We start from the raw sequence: 20,379 nt of genomic DNA, 5'->3' as shown, positions 1-20,379 counted from the left end.
TAATGCCCACAGTGGGCTGGATCTCCTACATCAATTATCAGTTATGAAAATGTCCCACAGACATGGCCACAGGCCAATCTGATTGAAACAATTCTTCAGGCAAGATTCCTTCTCAGGTGACTAAAGGTTTGTGTCAAGTTGACATCTAAAGTTGACTATCGCAGAGTGTAAACCACGTTTATGAACAATTCTAGTGTCTTCATAATGACTTGAGTGTTATCACTTTCTCTGAGGATGGAGTTCAGCTGCGAATATCTTTAGGGTGTTTGGGTAGGACATTAGCTCTCTATGGGAAGACTGGGTCTTATAGACATTTGGGGCTTAATGACTGTAGAATATATGGTAGGTTGATTAATGGCTCTCAAACATACCCAGCCTGAATCCCCAGACCTGTGGAATGTCACATTATATGGCTGTTGCTTGGGTGATGAAGTTAAGTACTTTGAGATGGGGAATTTCCTTGGAATCTCTGGACAGACCCAATGTAGAAACAACATTCTTGATAAGCACACAAAAGGGTAAGCAATATAATGACTGAAACCACAATTATTATGGTATGCTTTGAAGGGAAAGAACAATTCTAGAAGCTGGAGGGTAGTCACTAAAAACCTGAGAAAGGCTGACTGATTTCAAAGCTTCCAGAAGGATCAGGTCTTCCAACATATTGGCTTTAGCTCAGGAAAACTGATTTCAGACTTCTGACTTCTAAGGATAGAAAGGGAGTGGATCTGCCTTGTTTTGCAACATCGAATCAGTTTGCTGCTGCTGCTGCTCTAACAAGTTACTGTGGATTTAGAGGCTTAGCTTAGTTGAGATCTATTTCTGTTCTAGAGAGCAGAGAACTGAAATCCATGTGATCAGGCTGGAAACCTTTGTAGATAAGGCTAGGAGAGTCTGCTCCTCAACTCTTCCAGCTTCTGCTGCCTGCTGCCATTCCTCAAGCTGGTGGCAGCATCACTCCAATCTCTACCTTGATCTTCAGGTTTAAATGGTTTGTTTTATACATCTTTTGCTCTCTTACCAAGTCGATATCTACCTCTCATAAATTTCCCATTTAAGGACCACCTAGATAATCCAGAAACAAACAAACAAACAAACAAACAAACAAACAAACAAAATAACAATCTCAAGATCTCAAACAAGATCAGAATTGCATCTGCAAAGGCCCCTTCTTCCTATAACTTATATCCACAGCTAAGTCTTTAGGACTTGATATTCTGGGGTGGCCATTCTTCTGCCTACTACAGCCATGGTAATTTGTTATAGGAACCACCAATACAGGTAGGTGGCAAAGCTCGACTAGGGCTCATCACTAACCCAAAAGCTATTTCTCTGAAGAAAAAGAATGATTTTTTCAAGGCAGATACAGTTTAATGAAGTGCTGGGATCTTGAGCTATGATTTAAATGTCTCTTTTTGCCAGGTGGGTGGCATGCCTTTAATCCGTGCATTTGAGAGGCAGAGGCAGGTGGATCTCTGCGAGTTCGAGGCCAGTCTGGTCTACAGAGGGAGACAGGCACCAAAACTACACAGAGAAACCCTGTCTCGAAAAAATAAAATAAAAAATAAATGTCTCTTTTTCCAGATCAGTCATAGATATTTTGGACTTGACTGGTCTGACACTCTCACACTAAGAACAGCTAGGGAATGTCTCTTCCTCCTGACTCCATCCAAAGCAGGTTGCGTTGAGGGTCCCTCAGGTAATGGGCAGGAATTGAATAATACAAATATTGCTAAATCCCAGGCATGGCATTATGCTTTGCCCCTCTATTTTGTTGGGAAGAGGGACAAAGTGCAGCTTTGAGGGGAGATATTCTAGCATGTTCCAATGTTTCAGATGCCCAGAAACTTCACTGAATTTATCTGCCCCTGTGTGTCCCACAAAGGCATTCCACTATTGTTGGCCATTTGTTGTATAGTCTTTCAAGTCTTTTTTCCCGTTTATATATACACAGATGTTCGATGTTCTGTGTTTATTTACTTCTTACCCAGCTGCTCTTCATCTATTTTTCTCCCACTATAAAATATACAGTGATGGGTTAATAATTCTGACATCTACGTTCTCAACTCCCACCCTCAGAGTCCTCTGTGAATTGAATATTCTCTTTTAGAGGCACTCTGGAGTGAGACTCGGCAACTGACTGGTAACAGGCAGCCCTTTCCAAGCTCCGTTAAACCAGATGCAAAAAAGAATTTGTTTTGAGTGTGGTGGGTGTGGCTTGTCTTTTATGTGTGTAGATTTGGGAACTTGCAGGTGGGTCTGACTACTGGATTCTTCTGTTTTTGAGCCAGATGTGTTCCCAAATACAAGCGGCACACATTAACTGTGTGCGTGTTTGCATGAATAAGTTCCTCCTTTTTAAAAAAACCAAGGACTGGAATACTGAAAACACTATCTTCTTCCTTCCTTTCAGAAATACAACAAGGTGATATGGGTACTTATCTCTCAAAGTATAATTTTTGAAAGAACAGGATTTTTTTTTTTTGAACTGGATATTTTCACAGCTACTCTGGCTTTATTAATTGTGGCCAAATCTTGTTGTTTACAATCTTATCCATGTATTGTAGATGTAACCAACCATCTTATTAAATAAGAAACACAGAACCAATGCCAAGAAGAAAGCCAAGAGGTCAGAGCTAAGAGCTAAAACCTTACCCTTCCTCCTGTGGTGGTCCTACCTCTCTGAACCAGAGCTAGTTCCTGTGTTAAAGTCTTTATATAGAGTTTCTGTTCTGCATTCTCATTGGTTGTAAACCCAACCACATGACCGCCTTGTCATGGCCTGTCTGTACAGACCTCCAGGTCTTCTATGGTTGGTATTGAGATTAAAGGCGTGTGTCTCCAATGCTGGTTGTATCCCTGAACACACAGAGACCTACCTAGCTCTGCCTACCAAGTGCAGGGATTAAAGGCGTGCACCACCACCACCACCACCACCACCACCACCACCACCACCACCACCACCACCACCCAGCTTTCCTATGGCTTGCTAATAGCTCTGACCCCCGGGCAACTTTATTTATTAACATACAATTAAAATCACATTTCAGTACAAATAAAATACCACCATATTTCCCCTTTTCTATTTTAGTAAAAAGAAAAAAGGAAAAAGCTTATAACTAACATAAGAAAAACTATATACAAAAGTATAATAACTATATATAATATGTACAAGTAATAAATGCCTAAACAATGTCTAGTCCATTTGTATTTGACAAATTCAGAGAAAATAATTCCATTATCTATCCTATTTTTGTAAGTCCAAAATGTATTTAATTCACTTTCTATCCTAATTAATCTTCAACTATAACTAATCTTCAACTCCCTCAGAGACCCAAGAAGGAAATAATATTAGCTAACAAAATTAAAAACAGGAAGTACATGCAAGCAACTTCCAAAAAACTTGTGAGTTGGCAGAAACAGCCAGCTGGCTGGACAGTCACCTGAGGATTCTCTGCAGTGTTGGGGCATCATCTTAGCATATCTGACAGACTCATTTGTGAAGTAGGATGTACACAAGGTCAACAGTTCAATCTCACATTGGGTAAGAGCAGTCTATGTACCAGAAACACCTGAATTCCACTAGTGTCATGTCATGATTCAGGATTTTAAATTCTAGAAATTCTTCATGTTTTTTGAATTCAGCTGTCCATTCTTCTTGGCTGTGTGTGTATGTGTGGCTTCATCTCAGCATCTCGTTCTTCTCCACATCCCTCTATTAAATGCCATTCTACTATTGAGAGGCGTGAGCTTAGTTACTCTTCAAGAATAACTGTTTCAGCTGCTGTTTCATTGCACATCAGAAGCAATCGGCCCACTGCCTGTTCAGCTGCCTTCGAAGAAAAGGGTACTGTACCTTTTCCGGATTGCGAAGGCCACTTCAGGGATGGGGCCATATTGTCCTGGCCTCAGAAGATGCCTTTTGATAAAGCCATAACCACACTTGTTTTGGCAAGAATCAGTAGTCCTTTGTTTTGTGTCCTGTCTGTCCTGTTTGTCAGCAGTTGATTCGAGGATACTTTGTTGTCCAGTGGCTAACTTTTGCCACAATGAAAGTTAACTCCAATTGCAGTTTTTCAATGCCCATATTTTCTCTGAAGTAGATTGGTACTGCCAGGAGCCGACATGCCTCATAGTCGTAACGATGTATGAATTCTGATCTCTTTGAAAGGAATCGGAAAACGAAACAACATTTTAAAAAGTCTACATCTTACCAGAAAACATGTTCAGTTTAGACAAAATTGAAGCACATGTCTGCACATAGTAGAGGAGCTAGTCCTGGGGCTCAGTGGGGACCTTAGCTTTCCATCACTGTGATAAGTTACTGGAGGGAAAGAGTCTATGAGAAGTGAAGATTTGTTCTGGCTCATGATTCCTGGAGTTGCAGCCCATGGCCACTTGAGCCTGTTGCTTTGGGCCTGTGGTAGCACAGTGAAGCACAGGAGGAGCACATGGCAGAGCAACCTTTCCCTTCAGGGATGCAAGTGAGTGAGAGAGAAGGGAAGGGGCTGAGGTCCTGATATTCCTTTCAAAGTGCTGATGGAAAACACAGTCCTCACCTCAAAGGCAATAAGATGGTTTGTTTTTGAGATAAATACGAGTGACCATGGCTCACAAGGGCACAGACCAGCCTGTAAACTGGGTTTCTTACACTAGATCCCATTATTTAAAGATTCCATTATCTCCCAGTAATTACCCCAGGCTAGCAACCAAATCTTTCACAAATGGGTCTTTGGGGACATTTACCACTTGAACTCTAACAGACTTTTTGAAGCTGGGACCACACAAGATGTAGGGGAAAGCATTTCATTTGTAGGTAGCACAACTAAATATTGTAAAGACTCTATGAAGTTTGGAAGTAGAATTTCAAGGTGATTTTCTTTGCTTCTATAGGAACTAGAGAAGTAGTACACATACACACACACACACACACACACACACACACACACACACACACACACATTTTGATAGTAACAAAACCTTTAAAAAATTAAAGCAAGAATCATACAATAACATATTACCCAGATATCATAAAAGATAATCCTAATACCCGTGGCAACACAGATGAAACTTGAAATGGTAATAAGTGAAAGAGTCTATGTATCACACATACATGCCTTTATCTATGTGAGATGTTCAGAATAAGAGAATCCAGAGAGAGAAAATAGATTTATGGTTGTAAAGTGGATTTGTGGTTGTAAAGATTGATGGAGAGAGAACAGGGCAGTGCTCAGGATGATGGGGTTTCTTTTAGGGAATGAAAATATTCTGGAGTTAGGTAACGCTAATGATGTACAACTTTTACTATTCTAAAAGTGACTGGGTTTATGATTTAGAAGGTGGAATAATGTACTATGTGGAAGATTTCTCTGGAACTATTGTATAAAAACATGAAGCAAAATATGAAGAGAATTTTCCTGATGAAACAGTTCTCCAACTTTTAGCTGGATACAATAATTTTCTCAAACTTTTGAAAGACAGACAGAGGTAATTACACTACAAGTGGGTTTTGATTTTTTAAAATCATGGTCATTTAATATGATGTATAACCTAACTAAAATCAAAGACTCTTATCACCAACAAAATCTAGGATTTGTCCTGAATTTATTCAAGAGAGATTAAAAATGCGCCGTTATAATGTTTAAGGAAAAGAACTGTCTTTGATCTAGCTTCCAGATTTGTGAGAAATATATTTCTGTTGTCTAAACTGTCCAGGCTTGTAGAATATTATTTTAAGGTGCGTTACTTTTACTTATTTGCATTTGTTTAACTCTGTGAAGCTGTGTTACTTTGCCTGTCTAAAACACCTGATGGTCTAATAAAAACTGACTGGCCAATAGCAAGGCAGGAGAAAGGATAGGCAGGGCTGGCAGGCACAGAGAATAAATAGAAGGAGAAATCTGGGAGGAAAAAGGGTGAAGGAGCCAGAGAAGGAGGAGGACTCCAGGGGCCAGCCACCCACCTACACAGCAAGCCACAGAGTAAGAGTAGAGACAGAAGTAAGAGAAGGGGGAAACCCAGAGGCAAAAGGTAGATGGGATAATTTAAGATAAGAAAGGCATGCAAGCAACAAGCCAAACCAAGGCCAGGCATTCGTAATTAGAATAAGCTTCTGTGTGTGATTTATTTGGAAGCTGGGTGGCAGCCCCCCCCCCCAAAAAAAGAGCAAAAACAACTAACAACACAGGCTATAGTTCTTTGTTACAGTAGCCATTGTGAACTAAAGCTCCTTCCTCTCTTGTAGTTTCTATTCCTAGTAGAATGCATTTCCAAAAAATACCCTAGGTACTTAGTAATTATTAATTGATACCTTGAAAAAGAAGTGAGATTTATTGGGTATAGTTGAACAATCTAATTGCAGGTGGCATGGGAGAGAAAATTGCTTTACTTGCAATCTTCTTTTAGTTAGAGAGTTACCACTTTCTCATTTGGGAGCAAATTTCAAATTAATGTAATAGTTAAACAGATACACACCTTTAAAAATGTAAGCAATTGTACCTACAAGTGCACTGAATCAGTATTGTTCAGGAAGGTTTCAAAGGAGCCAAAACTTAGTAGCCAGCTCAATTAGATGCAAAGAAACCCCTTCCTGAATCAGAGGAGTGGAATCCAGGGTAAAAGTCACGGGATTTCTTTACTATGGTTATCTTATGTAGTTTGCCTGGGGCAAACTGTTGCCTCTGTAACCTGTTAGCCTGTGTGGCCTGAGGGGTAGCTACAGGTTTGCGAACTGTTATCAGTTATCGAAGAGTAGATAAGAACTTGTTCCAGCATGTAAATCAACTTTATCACTATTCAGACTGCTCAGTGTAGTTCAGTTTAGTTTACTTTTTTAGTTCTGTGTGTGTGTGTGTGTGTGTTTGTGTGTGTGTGTGCGTGTGCGTGTGCGTGAGCACGCACGCGAAGATTTCTAGGTGAAGGAATCAATATGTTGTTTTATATTCTGGTATAATCTCCTTATCTCACTGTGGATTGACAGTAAGATAGATCACTTGCTTAGGTATAATCAGTCTCTGTGGGACACCTGCCCGTGAGTGCCTGCCTTCTGCAGAGCCCTTATCTGTCAATTCAATTGAAACCATATTTATGTTAGAAGTTAGGGGAAGGGAGAATAATATGAACAAAATATATTGTGAGAAATTAAGAAATAAAGATAAAGTAAAATAAGAAAAAAATCTAATTTATATCGGATGCCAGTTATGATGATATTCACACAAGAAACTGGCCACATGTCTGAAAGTCCCTGGGTGATGAATTCATTCCTTTGATTTGTCCAGGAAATGTTCAATATATCTCTCCCTCCCTCTCTCTCTCTTTTCCTCCTCCCCTCCCTCCCTCCATTTCCCTCCTGCCCAAGGAGATAGCTCAATCAATAAAGTGCTTGCCCGGCAAGTATGAATTTGATTTCAAGCATCCACATAAAAAGTTGAGCATGATACTGTATGCCTGTAGTTCCAGTGCTGGGAGAGGGGCAGAGACAGGATGATTCCTGTCTGGGGCTTGCTGGGCAGTCAACCTAGCCATGAGCCCTAGGTCTCAGAGAAAGACCTTGTCTCAAAACATAAAGTGGATAGCTCCTGAGGAACAGCACCTGAAGTTGACCTGCACAGGCGCGCGCACACACACACACACACACACACACACACACACACACACACACATATGTTTGTATACACATACACAAAAAATAATTATAATAAAGAGTTCCCTTGAGTTTTAGCCTATGAAATAAATTGTCTTAGCATGATCTCTCTGTGGTGAAAGTAGTGAGTGTTATGTGGATGAGTGTTTTGTCTGCAAGTCTGTGCCCATGGAGGCCAGAAGAGGGTGCAGATCCCTTGGAACTGGAGTCACAGACAGCTGTGAGCCATCATGCCGGTACTGGGAACTGAACCCAGGTCCTCTGGGAGAGCAGTGAGTGGGCTTGACCAATGAGTCGTCTCTCCAGCTCTGAAAGTGACGATTGTTAACACTTAGGTTACATTTGGTTGTCAGGGATGGAACATGATGTAGTAGGATCTTCAGAACCGATGGTGTTTGATATTCTTATCTACTAGAAAGTTTGGAGTGAAACAGTTCTAAGCTTGAAAACAGGTCGACATCTTTCTGCAGCCATGCTGTTTCTACCCTGGGGGTTTCCAGTTCCAGCACTTCATCAGCTTTGGTATTTTCCCATCAAGAAACATGGATTTCCCCCACTCTCTGGAATCTGAGCTGCCCAGGGACTTGTTTGGATAAGAGGAACATGACAGAGGCAACATGAAGACCACAGAGGCTGGCTCTTGTGCAGTTTCTGATGCTCGCTGGCAGAGAGAGATTCAGTTTTCTCCGATGGAGTCCCACTGGCTATAACAACCACACTCCAGGGCAGGGCCTGTGCCCAGGAACAGTTGGTCAGGAAGAACAAACTCAATGCTATTTTTGTGGAGTTTTTGTTTTGTTTTTAGCATTTTTTGTCTTACTGGTCTTTTGCCTATTTGTTTTGATTTTTGGTTTTGTGGTTTTATGGGTAGGGATTGTTTCATGGATTCTTTTTGTTGCTTCTTTCTTTCTTTCTTTCTTTCTTTCTTTCTTTCTTTCTTTCTTTCTTTCTTTCTTTCTTTCTTTCTTTCTTCCTTCCTTCCTTCCTTCCTTCCTTCCTTCCTTCCTTCCTCCCTTCTTCCCTCCCTCCTTCTCTCCCTCCAACTCTTCCTTCCTTCCTTCCTTCCTTCCTTCCTTCCTTCCTTCCTTCCTTCCTTCCTTCCTTTCTTTCTTTCTGTTGAGAGATAGAACATAAAGTTGGGTGGGTAGGAAGGTGGAGAGAATCTTGAAGGAGTAGAGGGAGGGGAAAACATGATCAAAATACATTATATGGAAAAAAGAGTGATGTGCAGCTTCTGATTATGTTTGCAACACTATAGTCATGAACAGAGGACCACACAGAGAACTAAATCCCTAATTGACAGCCACATCTGAGCTCCCAGCTATCAGCCCACACCTGCCAACTTCCTGAATGATGCTTCCTGCATCTCCTAGTCCTCTGGATGATAGCACATAGAGTGAAGAGGACTCCTAATCAAGCCACAGACTCATGAGAAACAAGAAAGTCATTGTCTGAGTTTGTTATGTGGCTTTTTATGTGACAGTCTGTAACTAAACAGCTAGGAATAGATGATTATCTCTTCTTTCAATGTAAGGAGGGAATTGTAGATGTCAACTGAAGAACCATTCTGATCTAACTTAAGTTGTGCATACTTTGCAAAGGGAGGCAAGATGTTACTTAAAATAAGCCACTGTTCTTCACCAGTAGATTTCTATTTCTGAGATGGGAAGGGTAGGGAGTTTGATATAAATAGTTCTCCATCATCATCTGAAATTGTGTGGTTCTGGAATTTTCCTCCTTGACCCATGATGAAGCTCATGTTCCCCAGAGCAGTCCTAGATTATCATTTCCATGCAACTGTGAAGCACCAGAGCCTGACGGTGGCAAAGCTAAAGCTAGAGCCCATCATACTTCAGTTGCTCAGCCTTCTTCCCCAGGCCACCTGACTTCCCAAGAGATGTTTTCCAACTTCTGGCCAGATTGGTTACTACCTTTGTTGTACTAGGCTTCCCGGGAAAGACAGGCTGCTTGGATCCGGCTGTCTTTTCTCCGTTATCTCCATGTACTCCATCTTTATCTGTCTACTCCTAGAGCAACACATTCGCACAGTCAAGAGTCACCAGCAAGTTCACAATGTCTAAATCTGAGTACGATGGTTGACAAGAAGGATGGGTACAGGAGGCTCAGGAGTTCAAGGTCAACTACACAAGCAGTTTGAGGGCAGCCTGTGTTGCAGGAGACCCTGTCTCAAGGGAAAATTCTGCAAGGTCTATATACCTTTCCATTATCATTCATTCCTGTTAAAACAAATGAGTCTAAAGCTTGCCCTTTCCACAATTTATAGAACTGTTTGTGTTAGTCTGGGTATCTTAGCACTCTCTAATCTTTTCTGTGCGTGCGTTCTGGGTATCGACCTCCAGATGCATTAGCACTTATTTATGTACACCAATCTCAAACATCCAGTTCTATTAATTTAGAGGGTAACAAATCAACTCCCCAAGAAGGGCTGATTACTACATGCATAGGAGTTTGTTTTCCAAATTTTCCTTTTGAGACAGACAATCTCAAGAGAGACAATTCTTGTCTTTTGAGGAAGGGTGCGGCTCTTTCCTCAGCCACACCAGGAAAACCAGTTTGGATTGGCTGGCGTCAATCTTATTAGAAAATTCAAAAATTCCATATCTTAGCAAGAGCTATGTTCCATAAAGTATTTGAAAAACTAGCGAGGGTGGGGTGGGGGTAGTAGACTCAGACAAATGGGACGGGATATATAGATCCTGAAACAGGGCTGGAGAAATCTTTATTCACATAAGACCAAATGTGTATTTACTGAAAACAACACATGGAGAGGACGGGGAACTGGAACTTTCTTTGTTAAGCTAAAGCTTGGAAAATATTGCAATTGAAGATCCACCTGGTGTGTTCAAAGCAGATTCTAGAAGCCCACTGAGTAGCAAAGACTTGCTCATCTGTGAATGTCAGGCTGTTCCTAGGAGCATTGATGGGACCCAAAGCAAGTCACAATTTGGCTTCATGTGTGGACTCTCCCTCCCCCTCTCCCTCCTTCTCTTTCCCAGTTTTAATGCATAGGTTGATAGACTGGATGAGGGCACCAAATCTGTTTCTATTCTAATTCCAGAACCTCGCTGGACAAAAGGAACTTCACAGAGGTTGTTAAGGCTCTTGAGGTGGGGAGGTCATCCGTGTAGGTCATGAACTCAGTCACAAGTGTTCTTACAAGAGGATAGCATGGAGAGACTTGACATAGAAAAAGGAAGAGAAGCCAATGTAGCCGTGAACTCTGAAACTAAATCGGTGCAACCACAAGCCAAGAAATGTTGGTAGCTCCCAGAAACTAGAAGAGTCAACAACAGTTTGGAGGGAATATAGTCCTGCTGACACCTTGTTCTCTTCCAGTGAAACTCTTTTTGGACTTAGAGCCTCGAGACCTGTGAACAAATTACATGCCTTGTGGTTTTGAGCCACCAAGTTTGTGGGAACTTATTACAGTAGCACCAGGAAACAAAAATATACAGTGAAACAGCCATCTTAGATATCAGAATGTAATGTAAAATTTAAATGTAGAGAAATTAATTCCAGGCAACCACTAAAGAATATACCACAGAACTAGGAGTGGAGGGAGGAGATGGGATGACCAAGAGTTCGTGGTCATCCTCAACTACATAGTAAATTGGAGGCTAGCCTGGGCTACTCGAGACTATGTCTCAGAAAACAATGAGCAAAAAAATGCACTGCACTGGAGAACACCGAAAGGCAGTATTGCATCTTCAGTTGAGATGAAAGATATAAGGAGTCAGTTTGGGCTTGTAGACCAGGTGGTAGGAGCAAGTCTTGCTCAAATCATTAGCTTCCTTTGTAGACAGATGTGTGGACCAAAGTCCAGTTGAGAGGACTGCAGGGTCGTCCCTCTCATCTCACTAAGGGGAGAGACATATACAATTGCTGTGGTTCATACCGCCCTTTCAGAACATTCCCCAAGTCAGGAAGGCTGGACCTGCATGTGCTGAAGAACAACAGCTAGCAGGCCCATTGACTCACCATGTCCCGGATCCTTTTTTTAACAGTTTACAGACTGGCTAAAATCTATTAGCTGGGGTGCAGAGACATTAAGTAGGGTCACCAAGTGATAGAGCTGGGATGCAAATTCAGGCTAACCCTGATGGAATGTGTCCCCCTCAAAGGCTCATGCCCTCCGGGTGGTGGTATGTGGACACGCCGTAGCACCCTAGGGGAGTGAGTTCTTAGCTCCTGGGGGGAGGGGGTACATGCAGAGAAAAGTTCTTCAGTTCTGAGGTGGTTGTATATAAGGAGTAACCTATCTTTATCCCAGCTGCTTTTGCTTTATGCTTAAGATGTAACTTGCTCCAAGACACATTATGTCTCTGTCCTCCAATATTCACCAATGGTGACCCAGTTTGGGCAGTGGCCCAGTTCAGGGGCAGCTCTCACCATAGAGCCTGTTCTGTGTCATTTGTACTTTGATCCTCTAGAGATGTGAGCTAAATAAACTACTCTTCTGGCAAATGGCTGCCTCAGGCATTTTGTTTTAGCAATGCCAAACTATTACACTGACTGACAGCAGAATTTCTGCTCTTGACAGCACATTGCACTCTTGTAGTTATTTAAAAAGTTGGGTAGTATTTCACCATGTGAAAAATTAACAGTGTTCATTGTTGGATGCTGGGATTCCCAATAGTTCTTTGGCATTTCTATTGCTTTGTTGTTATTTTTTTAACCTTAGCCATTATTATTACTTTAGCAAAGAGCATAAATTGCTTTTATTAATATTCCATGATTTTTTGAAATGCATGTCTATGTTAGGCACATCTACTCACACTTACAGGGAGAATAGACTATTTGAGAGTTCCACTTGAGATGACTTTCATAGTGTTACAGAGTTGGAGCAGAAGTTTGTAGGCCTTTCTAGAACACAGAAGTTTGGGGGTGTAGCTGTTGGTAGAGTGCTTGCCTGGCACACACAAAGATTGAGTTTGATTCCCAGGGTCACATAAGCTGTATGTATAATGCAAGTATAACCTCAGCACTATGGAGGTGAAGGCAGATGACCCAGGATCAAGACTTTCCTCAGTACATAGCCAAGTTTGAGGACAGCCTGAGATACACAAAACCCAGTCTGAGAAAGCTGAAACATAAAACAAAAAGACACGAACAGATTATTGCAATATATTGACCAATATGGAGATACTGCTTTCTCACACTTGTTCCCTTTGGCAGTTCGGTCACATGGTAACCACGTGCTTTGTCTCTGGCTGTTGAAATCAGTGTGAAAACCCTGGAATTTCTTGACATCCCTGTATTTAGCAGTCTTTTGTAAATCAGAAAGATCCATTTGCTACTGGAGAAGTTTGTGAACTGATGTTGGGTGGGAAACTGGGACACAGGTGATAAAAATATAATAGTTATAATGAATAAAATTATATATTCTATTGTGTTGCTTCTATGGTGAGGCAGTAAGAATAATGCATTTTCTTCTTCATACTTTTAGAAGTCTTAGGACAACTAGTCCATACTTCAGAAATAAAAATACTCCAAGTTTTCTCACATTTATGCAGTGAGATGCATTTTACTTTACTCTTATTTTTTAAAGATTTATTCATGTATTTTATGTATATGAGTGCTCTGCCTTTATGCACACCAGAAGAAGGAATTTGATCCCATTACAGATGGTTGTGAGTCACTATGTGGTTGCTGAGAATTGAACTCTGGAAGAGCAGTCAAGTGCTCTTAACCACTGAGCCATCTCTCCAGCTCTTATTTTCTTTTTTTCAAAGTGCATCTTGTTATGCCATGTTCAGTTGATATTCCTGGGAGGCCTACTCTTTTCTGAAGGGTAACAGAGGAGCAGTGGATTTAAGGGAGAGGGGAGGTGTGTAGGGGGGGAACTGGGAGGAGCCGAGGGAGGGTAGGCTATGGTTGGGATGTATCATATAAGAGAAGAATAAATAAAAAAAAAAAGTGGACTGTGATGTAATTCAGTCAGTAGAGTGCATGCCTACAACATACAGAGCCCTGAATTCAATCCCACACTATGAAATCAGGCATGGTGATACACACCAGTAATTTCAATACTCTGGAAGTAGAGACAGGAGATTGGAAGTTCAAGGTCATACTTTGTTACATACCAAGTTCTCAGCTAACCTGGGTTAGGTGATGCCCTATCTAAAATGAATACACACACACACACACACACACACTCTTATTTTGGAGTTATATCTCACAACCCAAGCATTTCAGGCCTTTCGTCTCAGGTTTCATAGTGATGGAGGTAAAAATGTAGCTTTAACTTAAAAATCTGAGGATCCCTTATGGGCATGCTTTTCTGAACGGAAGCTTCCTTCTGTTCCACATAGACTTCTCTACTTTCCATTTTGTTCTTAGTAGCTCTTCCTTGTCTTTGCTTTTAGTTGTCAGGTGTTCTTCTAGTCTCTAAACATTGGCATTCACCATTAGCCTGATGCTCTTAAATTAACACATACTTTATTTTAGGATTTTGCTTCCGGCTGCCTGTGTGGACATCTAGGCTAATCATTTCTGCATCTCTTTTTCCTTATATTTCACCCCTTTTCTCTGAACTATCTATTGTAATTTGTCTTTCATGCAATGCATTCGAGATCATTTTTCTAACTACAGGACATTTCTTAGGCTCGGGAAAATGGCTGCAATCTTATCCACTCTCCGAAAACTCTCTGACTAGAAGAGCCATCGAGTTGAACTCACAGCTAAAAATGCCGTAAAATTTTGTCTGCATCAGTTAAAGAACCAGACTGTAACCTACTAGCTGCCCCTATTCAGACCTCGGAATAACAGTGGTACTGTGATGGAGTTGACCCGTCATCACTCAGTGACTGCATAGGGGTTTTAAAAAAGAGTGACTTGACATTGGTACCCAGTTTGGTCATAACGTGTGCTGAGGGGCTCCAGAATGATTCCATGGCTCTAAACTCACCCTCATCATCCCTGTATGTTCCACTTGGCTCACCGGTGGTTGGGAAAACTGGAAGCTCCTTTTAATCCAGACGACCTAGTCATTACTGTTTCTCTTTACAGAACCTTTTTTTTTTTTCCCTTAGTGGTTTCTTCCTTCTTTGCTGCAACCAGACTCTGGCTTTCTCCTAAAGGACGCATTGCCCTGTTACTTGGGTTTATAGAGAAGGGTGGTACAGTTATGTGTAGCCGCTGCCCTGTAGAGATTCCTTTCAATCTCTACTGCTCTGTGTTGGCCACTGACACTACCATGCCCTTCTGAGATTTTCCCTGTGCCCTGGTCCCTAAGCCAGCTTCAGGGCATCACCTGGACTTTCCTTGTTGCTCTCACCAAATACGTGGCAAGGAGCAACTTAAGGGCAGAAGAGCTTATTTTGGCTCATCTTTATGAGTTAAGTTCAGCATGGTGGAGAAGGCATGAGGTGGCTCATCACAATGCATCCTCGATCAGGAAGCAGAGGGGAGGCAGGAGGTTGAGCCACGGTGTCAAACTTTAAAGCCTTCTCCCAGTGACTCAGTAGGGCTCTGTCTTCTAAGTCTCTACAGACTTCCTACAGGACTCTACCCACTGGGGACCAAGTTCAAGCACATGAGTCTGTCAGGTTGCTTCACATTCAAACCACCTAAGAAGCTGCTGTAAATGCAAATTCTCAGATGATACTGTAGATTTCTGAGTCAGAAACTTAGGATCAGAGTCCAGCCATCTGTATCTCTGAGGTCCAAGCTAGAACTTGGGCATCTTCCTTTCAGGGACAGCCCCAAGCCATTGGCTGGTCCATTCAATGGCTATAGAAATCTGCTCACTCCTTCCCTTAATAGGGGATGACTGTGATGTTGTTTGGGCTCTAGATTAACCTCTTACCTTTGCCAAATTTCTCCCTTGCTCTAATACTATAAGAGATGTCATAGATTGAGTGACACCCCCCACCCCAAATATGTTGCTACATATTTGGAATGCGTTGTAATTTGGAACTAGGGTTCTTGCAGGTATAATTAGTTAAGAGGAGGTTGTACTAGAGTCAAGTGGTTCTCTACTACTGTATGACTGGTGCCTTTGTATGATACAGAGGAGCACAGAAAGTGCCACATACAATGGCAGTAGAGATCAGAGTGCCGCATCTACAGGTCCTGGAACCACAAAGATTGTTGGCCAGTTCTAGAAGCCAGGAGAGAGGCATGGGCAGATTCTCCATCAGTGCGTGCCCTCAGAAGGAACCAATCGTGTAGACACTTTGATTTCAGGTTTCGACCTTAACAGAGAAGCTGAGAACATTTTCATATTTCAAGCTCTTCAGTTTATGGTACTTTCTTACAGCAGCTGTGGGAAATGAGTTGAAAGGCTTTTGCCTCGTCACATTCCCTTGCTCTCTCTATTGCACATACAGGATCCTTGCCTCAGGCTCTGCCACTAGGGACCTTAAGCTGCGATAGTAAGAACTGTCCCTGATTCCTCACCGAGCCGTCTACCCCATTATACCAGCTGGCTCCTCTGAATACGGCACCTTTCAGCTAGGCCGCCTTTCGGAGCTGGCCACTGTTGTGACAGTGGCGTAAACCAGTTGAATCCAGCAGGAAGAGCTCAGGCCGTCTCCTGACTGATTTCCTATTTCAGCAGACTCAAACATTCAATTGTAAGCCCCGCTCTGCCCTCTGCTATTGTTGCTTCCCATAGCTTTTCTAGTCATGTGTGGCTAACAGAGACGTTTCGTTCTAGGGCATTAAAAAGCCGGATATTTGCATCTGTCATTCTGTTCAAAGCTGGCCTCTGACTCTGAGATGCTGAGGGATGGTGGTCTAGAAAACAGTGAGGTATTTTCTTATCCTCTGCCTCCTCCCCATCTCTCTCTCTCTCTGCTGCCTCTGCCTCTGCCTCTGTTGAAGCAAGCTGAAGAGGGACTATCTGTAAGTTGGGATGTGGACATTTCTATGTGTGGGCTGTCCTGTGCATTATAGGATCTGTAACAGTATCCTTAACTTTCACCCACCATGTTTCAGTATCAGTCCCCCCCCCCAACCCCCACACCTTGTCTATAACAACAAAAAGTGTCTGAATGTTTCCAATGTGCCTCGGGGTGGACAATTCTTAAATGGTCAGTGCAGATATTGGCTAGTCATCAGGGACCACCATCAATCCATCCAAACAATCTCTCACTGATTGTTTCTTTGTAAAGAACTTCTGTGGGTTCTCAGAGACGCCCCCACTACTCAGCAGACCTCCTACTGCACACTGTCATCAGAATTCGCCTTCTGATGCCCTCCTAACACTCTCACCTCTGATGGACGCTTTGATTCCTAACCCCAGCAAACCGTTCGTTCTTTTGGATGGAGTCCACTGAAGAAGTCTTACACCCAGCTACCTCTGCAGGACAGCTTGGCCCTAAATAAACCCCCTGCCAGCTTCTCTCTTCCCCGTGCCATGGCAGAAATGGTTTCGGACAATAGTTACTAACAGAAGTCTCAGGGTGGGAATCAGGCACCATGCGTAGTCACTGTTCACTTCTGATGGAAAGCAATAGGGTACCTCCTGGGATTTCTCTCCACACTTCACTCAGGTCCCGTTTTCATTTCCTACTGCTATGTTAACCAATCTCCATAAGCTTAGTGGCCCAAACATTTATTTGCAGTTTTGTGGATCAAGGGTCCTTGAGTGGAGTTCATGAAAACCTCCGCTAAAGGTTTCAAATTGAGATGCCAAGATTTGGGGTCCTCTTTCATGCCCTGTCCTTGTTGGCAAAATTCATTTTCTTTGAAATGAATGTTCCCATCTGAGGTCCCTACTTCCTTGTTGGCCATTGGATGGGAACCAGTCTCAGCCTCCAGAGGTCACCCACAGTTCCTTGCCGTGTGAGCCTTCATAGATAGTCCACAACATGGCTGTTTGCTTTCTCCAAGAGAAGCAAGCATGTATCTCGTAGATTAGACATGGTTTGACCTGCTCATTTGACTGGGGGCGGGGACGACCCACCTATATTCCCTTTGATGGAATGACTGATCACTCAGTCCTATCTGTAAGAATACTTTCTGTCATATAATACATCACAGGAACAGCATCCCATCATAGCTGTGTGTTTCACTTACACGCAAGGGAAGAGGATTCTATAAGGGAAGGGTGTGGGTTATTGAAAGGGCCATCTTAGAATTCTGCCAATTACAACCCTCATGAGAGTCCCTCATTCTGCATGAAGGTAGTGACTGTCAATCTCCTTTCTCCCCTAGAAAAGTGATGTGAAATGAAATCCCCGCCCCACCTCCACTCCAAGAATGACAATTTTTTTTTTTGAGACAGGGTTTCTCTGTATAGTTTTGAGCCTTTCCTGGAACTCACTTTGTAGACCAGGCTGGCCTCGAACTCACAGAGATCCACCTGCCTCTGCCTCCTGAGTGCTGGGATTAAAGGTGTGCACCACTACCGCCTGGTGACATTTTTTTTTTAAAGAAACTTTCTTTGAAAAGAAAGAGTGTTTATTTTTGTGGCCTAGAGATGAGCAGTGGATGGAGGACTACGGAATTGGGTTTTGCCCATCTTTTGACAAGTCCTGGATATGGATTCAACTCTCTTTCTGTTTGAATCTGCAAACATTTATTTATTTATTTATGTGGTGGCTTAAACGAGAATGACCCCCATAGGCTCATATGTTTGACTACTGGGTCCCCAGTTAGTGGGACTGGTTGAAAAGGATTAGGAGGCGTGGCTTTGTTGGAGGAGGTGTGTCACTGGGACGGGCTTTGAGGGCTCAAAAGACTCTTGTGATTCCCAATGCTCTCTGCTTCAAGGTTGTGGATCAAGATGTGAGTCCTCAGCTGTTGCATTACTCCATCATAATGGATTCTGGCCTTTGAAGCCCTGAGCTAAATTTAACTCTTTCTTTCATAAGTTGCCTTGATCGTGGTGTTTTACTTTTTTTTTTTTTTTTTTTTTTTTTTGGTTTTTCCAGACAGGGTGTTGGTAGCCCAGGCTGGCCTCAAACTCACAGAGATCCACCTGCCTCTGCCTCCCAAGTGCTGGGATTAAAGGCGTGCACCACCGCCGCTGCCCGGCCGATCATGGTGTTTTATCACAGCAATAGAAAAGTAAGGCAATTTACTTTTTAATTTTTGAAACAGGTTCTCACTAAGCATCAATATGCCTTCCTTGTGCTGTGACTAAAGGTGTGAGGCACCATGTTTGGCCAGAGCCTGCAAATATTTATAACCTATTATTCATAAACTAGGATCTCAGGTGAAACTCGGGGAGAAGGAAATATCACTTAATAATCTATTAAATTTCAATATCCTGATCTCTTGAATCCACTAATATCTACAACACTTGGTTTAAAGTTACCTCTTCCTCCCAAGCTAAGTGGTAGCGGAGAAAGTCACACAGTGGCTAGATAGCTCCCCAACCCCTTCACAACTGATCACCTCAGCTGGCCCTTAGCTCTGCCCGAAGATTCTTCCCCAGTCTTTGGGTCTGATTACTCTCCTCCCTTCCTTGAAGTTTTATGCCTCCACTCTCCACACCTCCCGTTTCCTCTTGACATAAGTCTTGAGGACCTACTGCATGCTAGGGCCTATAGAGCTCTGTTCTAGAGATCTGAAGATCTATGAAATCATCCCACGCCCTCAAGGATCTCACAGGTATGGGGTGAGGGGACTGACATGTAACCGATAATCATATGCGATATAGGAAGGGCAGCAGCGTGGGTCTGTGTGTACAGAAGTGTTAGAACACTGAGGGAGGGAATTAAGACTTTCCAGTTGTCTCCACAGTGGTTTTGAGTTGCCCTCATAGACAATATTGTTAAGTTGTATCATACAAATTACCATTCAATGAGATGGTTTCAGTTTAGTGTGAACATACTCGCCCCTTTATTACTCTAAATCCTGTGGAAGACTTGGGTGATTTCCCAGGGTAACTAGTGATTTCCAAGCTTCATTGCTTCGTGGCTTCACGTGGTTTATGACTTTGTGCTCCATTTGGAAATCCAATATTATGACAGAGTATGTATGTGAGAGATCCTCTTCTGTTTTTTTTTAAATTAAATTATGTTTATCTGGGGAGGGAGTATGTGCATATCACAGTGTGTGTGTGTGTGTGTGTGTGTGTGTGTGTGTGTGTGTGTGTGTATAGGTCAGAGAACAACTTGTGGGAGTGGGTTCTCTACTTCTACCATGTGGGTTCCAGATCTCAGGTCACCAAGCATGGCCACAAATGCCTTTACCAGCTAAACTATTGTGCCAGCCCCCTACTTCTGTTTTTGAACTACAAATTTTATTGAGAAAGTTAACTGAATTACAACTGAATTACAAGTGTCACAGAGGTATTCAATTAATCATACTGTGGTTACCACATTAATCTTCACCATGACCCTATGCTATCTGAAGTTACTCATCTTGTGTCTGGAAAACAATAAGTTGGAGGTCACTTGTGAACCCTCAGAGTCAATATTTTTGGAAGAAGTCACAAGCCATCCGTTCAGTGAAATCCAGCTGAAGTGCTCTGTGGTTCAATCACTGTGGTCATTTGGTACAAATTTCTCCTCAAATTTGCATTTCCCCCAGCTTTTAAAATTACAATTATTAATGCATATTGACTATGCAAAGTAATGGCCTCCCCTGTGACATTTCCATACATGTATGTATCATAATTTTATCATGTCCACCCTCTTTCCTCCCTTCCCTCTCATTCCCCTGCTAACTCCTCCTGATGGTCTCTTCTCCTTACTTAGTAGTCCCTCTTCTCCTTTTTAGGTGTTCTTTCTTAGTTCACATATGAGGCAAAACAGGAAATC

The sequence above is a fragment of the Peromyscus maniculatus genome, chromosome 15, assembly GCF_049852395.1.
Source record: "Peromyscus maniculatus bairdii isolate BWxNUB_F1_BW_parent chromosome 15, HU_Pman_BW_mat_3.1, whole genome shotgun sequence".
NCBI lineage: Eukaryota > Metazoa > Chordata > Mammalia > Rodentia > Cricetidae > Peromyscus > Peromyscus maniculatus.
The sequence above is the reverse complement of the archived record's forward strand: the minus strand, read 5'-3'. Positions refer to the sequence as shown.